Source organism: Chinchilla lanigera, unplaced genomic scaffold, assembly GCF_000276665.1.
Source record: "Chinchilla lanigera isolate Chin_1 unplaced genomic scaffold, ChiLan1.0 scaffold00085, whole genome shotgun sequence".
Lineage (NCBI taxonomy): Eukaryota > Metazoa > Chordata > Mammalia > Rodentia > Chinchillidae > Chinchilla > Chinchilla lanigera.
Window position 1 is genome coordinate 4754168 of NW_004955486.1, and position 6388 is coordinate 4760555.

Below are 6388 nucleotides of genomic sequence, written 5' to 3' on the forward strand. Positions count from 1 at the left end.
AAGAAATGAAAAAAAAAAAAAAAAAGTCTTAGGTGGCTGAAGTTGTATTTAAGCAACTCTTCATTCCTGGGAATGGCAGCCAGGCTAAGAGTTGGGGGCTGGGGATATAGCTCAGTGGCATAAGTGCCTGCCTGACAAGCACAAGGTCGTGAGTTTGATCCCTAAAAAAAAAAAAAAAAAAAAAAAAAAAAAGTCTCATGTGTGCAAAGCTGGGGCTTTTGGAAGATGATTGGATCATGAGGGTGCTGTATCAGTGGATTCATCCATTCACGAGTTTGTACCTGAATGTGCTGTTGGGAGGCGGGGCCTGTTGGGAGAAGGTGGGTCCCTGGGAGCATGGCCTGGAACACACAGTAAATATTCTCATTCATGAGTATATTGTGGTATTTCCTGCATGTGCACGATGTATAATGATCATTCCAATCAGCTCAAGACCAACAGCCTCTGTCTCACAGACCACACCACCAGGCATCCTTCTCAGAAGAGACAGAATGGAAAATGCACTGTGGACAACAAGAAAAATCACCTTAGTCATTCTACAGGCGCAGACTGAAAATATGTCCGCTCTCTGTTTCCGGGCCTTCCCAGTAGCCTGGGTGCTTTGTGGCCTGACTGTGGTTAATGAGGGTAATGAACTTGGACACTGAAGAATTACTGCCCGGGCAACTCTTCCAGGTTCCCGGTGTTTCTTTTCAAGGGGCCTACTTCCTGCTGGCAGTAACATTTGTTTACCTTGAAAATGAAAGAAGACACTTTTATGGCCGAAAGTCTCCATGGTGCGCGGGAGCCTCGCTCATGAAGCTCCGGGCTTCACCCCTTCCCGTGGGGAGCTGGGGAGCGGCAAAGGGGCCACCCCCAAACAGAAGCCAATTAGAGCCAAGCGAGGCTAGATTTATTCCTGGGTCGTTGTTCCCCAGAACACTGTTTTCTTGGGAACTAAAGGCGATCGGCCAGAGGCTGCGGCCTGCTCTGCACAGAGAGCGTTGTCTGGCTTTTGAGGTCAGCAGTCTGGAAACCTCCACTCCTCCCCAGTCAGTGCACTTGCGTCTTAAAATTTCTAATTTTTAGTCTACGCATCTAGGGATAGTTCTCCCTTCTTAAAATAATCAAGCCTTCAACCAAGGATCAGACATTACCCATGTCTCAGTCTTCATGGTGAGGCCAGTCTTGTCACACACAAAACAAAACAAAGAATGTTCCAGAAGGAGAATGGGAAACCAGTTCCCAACATGGGCTCCATTTTGAATACTGAGGTACCAGCACAGTCGAACCACCTGCCGGTTCCTTTCTCCAGATAAACCATGTCAACAGCAGGGTCTTCCATTGTCATTTCCCTGGAGCAAATGACAACTCTTATGGTCGGGTCTTGATTTTATGAAAACTTTATCATGAGAGTGAAGATGTTAATTTTCATGAGGAGAATCTCTTTTGAGATTGTAATAGAAGCCAGTAGACTGGTTATCTTTTTTTTTTTTTTTTAAGCAGACATAAGTGCCTTTCCAAGTCTGAGGGCCACTAGCTTCTAAAATGGAGTATATCTGAGACAACAGGGGAAGTCTGAGGAAAAGAGTATTCAGCGGATGTACATTTTAAGTGGTAGCTAGCAGCAGATAATATTTCTTAAAAGAGGGACATGCCCCTCTTTGTAAAGAAGAAAGTGGGTAGCCCTTCCCTTCTAATTAGAAAGTCTGGCATAAAGAGTGTCCCATTTGCATGGCGACACACTATAATTCTTCCCAGTGGGACTTCTTTCTCTCATGGAAGAAAGGGTAAGAGACACCGAGAGAAAACCAACATCTTTCATCCGATTAGCTGGGGTGATTGGAGAAGAATATTCCTCCCGAGGAAGAAAGGATCCTGGCAGAGTGGGAAGCTGTAAGGAAAAGCTTCTCATAGGAACTGAAAACTCCACACCACCCCCAGAATGGAAAATGGAAACACGGGGTGAGCTGGTAGAAATTAAGGATGAATGTGGAAGAGTGACACTAGAAATTTGCTTTAAAAACTATAAAAAATTTTTAAAAAACTATAAAATTTTTTTTGCTAGGAGAATCCCTATAAAAACAAGCATTGCAAACTTCCGTGTGACAACACCCCTGCCCACCGTCATTACTGTGGGGCTAATTCTCCGTATTAATTGGACAAGTACATTCCCAGCCTGTATCTCTAGCAGGTGAGGACTCTTGTGAAAACACAAAAACATCATCAGACAAAAACCAGACCAAACCAACAGGAATTCCTTACATCACCAAGGCTTTGGGTTTTGCCACATGTTCATTTAAAGCAAGGTTTTGTGGTGAGATCCAGACAATGCAATTGGCTTCTTAAAAATGATTGGTTCCGTGGGGAGATGGGGTGTGGGGTTGCTTGTATAAAGCACTGTATGGAACATAGTGGGAACCTGGCTCCTGGCATGGATCCTTTTTTAAAATTATTCTTAAAGATTTTTTTCTTTCTGCTTGAGACGGGGTCTCTCTATGCAGTTCAGGCTGGGCTTGAGCTCACTTTGTAGCCCAGGCTGGTCTTAAACTCGCAATGATCCTCCTGCCTCAGCCTCTCGAGTGCTGGGATTACAGGCGTGCGCTCCCCCCCACCCCCCCACCCCCGCTCCTGCGTAGACCCTTAAGGGAGTGGGTCCATGGTGAGATGGCTCTTGGGCTTGGGAGTGGCAGGAATGTGGCTTTAGGAGACTCACTGGGGGCCAAGTCTTTTCAGGACAATAGTCAACACTAGTTACTGGTCACTGCCCTTAGGCAAGTGCAGAGGTGAGGCCCCTCCTTATAGGAACGGGGATCAGAGTCACCAGCACAGACCCCAGCCCGTGCTTGTCACTTTGTGAGGTATAGCACGGCCCCTGCCTGCTTTGTCCCCCAGGGCCATTGCCGTGTGGGATGATGGGGAGGTGAACTCAGCCAAGGCAATGAAATCACATCTGACAGTGGCCGCCTCCCTGGAGCCCTGTCCCCTGGGCCTGCATGACTTCCCCAGTCCTCAGGCCATGGTGTCCTGCACCCGGCTTCCAGCACACGGTTCTCCTCCTTCTCAGGTGGGGTGTTCAGAATCTCGCCTTTGAGTGATGGCCAGGAAGCAGCAATGGCTGGGGCGGGACAGGAGATGTCCCCTCCACCGACCGCACAAGTGTCCTGGTGGCGTGGCCTCCAACTGCGCAGCCCTGGGCCTCGGGCCCGCTCATCGCGTTTTGGGAGCTGGGGAGCGGGTTGTGTGTGACGGCAGGCAGCGCCCATGCGGGCTTTCCGAGGAGAACCGCCCGGTCCCGGTGAGACCTGGCCATTCTCCTTGGCTCTGTCTGGGCCTCTGGCTTTTCTTGGTCCTCAGAAATCTCATCCAGGATGGAGCGTAGCCCAGCGGCAGGGCGCTCACCTAGGGTTCATTCCCCAGCCCTGGAAAAAACCCAGAAAATTCTCTTCTGTTCTCTCTCTTCCCTCCTTGCTTTGTCTGTCGCTGGCTGTTTGTCCTGCGTCCTCTGGCTCACCTTTGCTTCAAGCTGTTCCCCAATTATGTAGGTGACAGAGACGGACAGTGCCACACGGCCCAGGCTCCTCCCTTGCTTGAAATGCAAACCGGCATTGTCCAATATCCACGCAATCGACTGAGGACATTGATCTATTAATTTGCTCATTTATGTATTTCACATTTCTGATGTTCTCTCCCTACGTGCTATCTCAATTTTATGAGTTGTTTGTTCACACTTTTGGCTCCTTCATCAATTAGTAGTGAGTTAAAATCTTTGATATGTGTCATTTAATAATTGTATGAGCTGTGATGATTTTATCATTTTTTTAAAAAATGTTTTTTGCCAGCAAATTTTTCCAAAAACGTTTCTTTGGAAGGAGACCTTAATAGTTACGCTGTAGGTAACTTCCGTAGTTGCTAAGTTACTACCATCTCTACAGGTAGAGATTTTTCTCTTCACATTGACATTATTGGTCAAGGGCTAGAGCTTCCTTTAGCTTCTCCCAAACTTACAGCAATTACTGTAACAGTTATTCTAGCTGTTTTTGTATTTCCTGAGATTAAAAAAAATTCAACATCTATATTTTCAATTAAGACAAGAATCACTTACAAAAGTATCATAATTAATTGGTTTAGTTTTCTAAAATCTCATTTGGCCAAGATTTAGGACTTAATAAATTAGAATAACTTCAACTTTAAAAAAAGTTTTCACATTTTTTACTTAAATAACAAATACATTTTCAAGTAATTTATTAAACAACCTAGAAGTAATCAAGCTGTTTTAAATTGCTATCTATGATTTTCTTGTTCCTAGAATATTTTTCTCTTTTCTTTGATAGATTTATTTTAATTTCATACATTCAGGCACTTTAGTTTTCATTGCATTAATGTCAGCTTTAGTAGCTAAAATTTTTTTTCTTATAAAGCTAAGAAAAATACTGAGGTCTCTTTTATAAAATCATTTATTAAAATCAAGCTGGGCGTGGTGGCACATGCCTATAATGCCAGCACCCTGGAGGCTGAGGCAGGAGGATCATTGCGAGTTTGAGACCAGCTTGGGCTACAAAGTGAGCTCAAGGCCAGCCTGGACTGCATAGCAAGACCCTGTCTCAAAAAGGCAAAAAATACAATAAAATAAAATAAAACATCTATACTTGCTTTCATTTTCAAAACTGTTTACTCCCATTTCTCAATTTATTGAGATTAACACCTAAGACATACTTGAATTTCCAAATTGCTTTTATAGCTCTAGTTCGTCCAAATAGTCTTCCAATTTTCATCATTTCAATTCTCACCCTTTTTTTTTTTTTTTTGTATTTTTTTGATACCAAGGATCGAACTCAGGATCTTGCGCTTGCCAGGCAGGCGCTTACGCCCCTGAGCTGTATCCCCGGCCCTTTATTTCTTTTTTTGTTGCTGTTGCTTTTGTTTTTTTCCAGTACCAGGAATCGAACTCATGACCTCGCGCTTGCCAGGCAGGCACTGTGCCACTGAGCTAAGTCCCCAGCCCCTCCTTTCATATTTATTGTTTAATTCTCTCTACTAGCGCTTGATAGCTGGCAGGAACTTTGCACAGTGGTGTGGATCTTCAGTTCTATTGACCAACAAACTGAAAAACTTGTGAGACGAATTCCTTCACATGTCTCACCAATTTGAAAAATTGTGGGAGCCACGAAGCCAGTATCTCCACATGCAGTGGGTACAATCGGGAGGATATTGGAAGAGGTGTATTTTAAATGTCTATACCCACTTATCGAGGGATGACATACTTGAGATGTCACTTTTATTGTGACAAATGGAACTGCGGGGTCCACTGACAGGGGCACTTTAAATTTTGCTAGGTACAGTAATACCTCAGTTCACAAATGCTTCTGTTCGTGAACAACTTTATTTGCAAAAGAAGCATTTGGCGAAATTTCGCTTCCATTCCTGAACTCCACATGAGGTGGTGAACACGACCGTGACCATCTCCCCAGAATCATGGAATGAACCAAGTTTGGAGCCAAGCACCACTGTACTTGGTCTTGCTGTCCAAATGGCTGCTCTGACTCAGCAAACGATCCCACCCCACCCCGTGTCCCGGCCCTCTGAAATCTCCTCCTCGCCCGGGAATATAGCTCAGCGGCACAAGCACCAGCCTGAACTCTCCACCTCTTCACCTGTACTCAGCGTGGTCAGATTTTGTGGGTTTTGCACATCTGGGAGGTCAAAATTGATGCTCTCATCCCGTAGCTGGGCACGGTGGCAGACGCCTGTAATTCTAGCACTCTGGAAGGCTGAGGCAGGACTGTCATAAGCCTGGGCAATTTAGCAACTTAGCGAGACCCTGTCTCAAAATAAAATTTAAAAGGGCTGGGATGTAGCTCAGTGCAAAGGCCTGGGTTCAATCCCAAGCACTTAAAAAAAAAAAAAAAAAAAGATTTTTTTCACATCTGCCGCTACCAGGCACTGGATAACTGGACACTGATTTGTGTCTGCTTCTGTTCCTCTTTCCCACCCCAAGAGCCCTTGCCCGGGCAGGATGTGTGGGTGGCAGAAGCGACCTGGAAGCCAGCTCCTCCCTGTGCCCTGGTTGTCCCTCACTGGAGCCAGTCCCGGAGACAGACAAGCGGATGGAAACTATGCTTCCACTGGGAAGGAACCATGCGTCCCCCGCCCTTCTTGGTCCTCGTTGTGACCCAGGAAGTTTGTATTTGTAACCCCATGGAGAAGGTTTTGGACTCCTAGTGAGTTAGTTCCAATCTACCAATTCCAGTGCAACCCATGGCATAAATAAAAACACGATACTATATCCAAAACGATGGGGAGTCAAAGAGGTCCCGAGTCCGGCCACAACCATGGCCATCTGGAACAAAGGCCTCGACCCAAGGCCGAACCCGGTTTGAGTCATCCATGAAGAAAGGAGTGGCTTGAG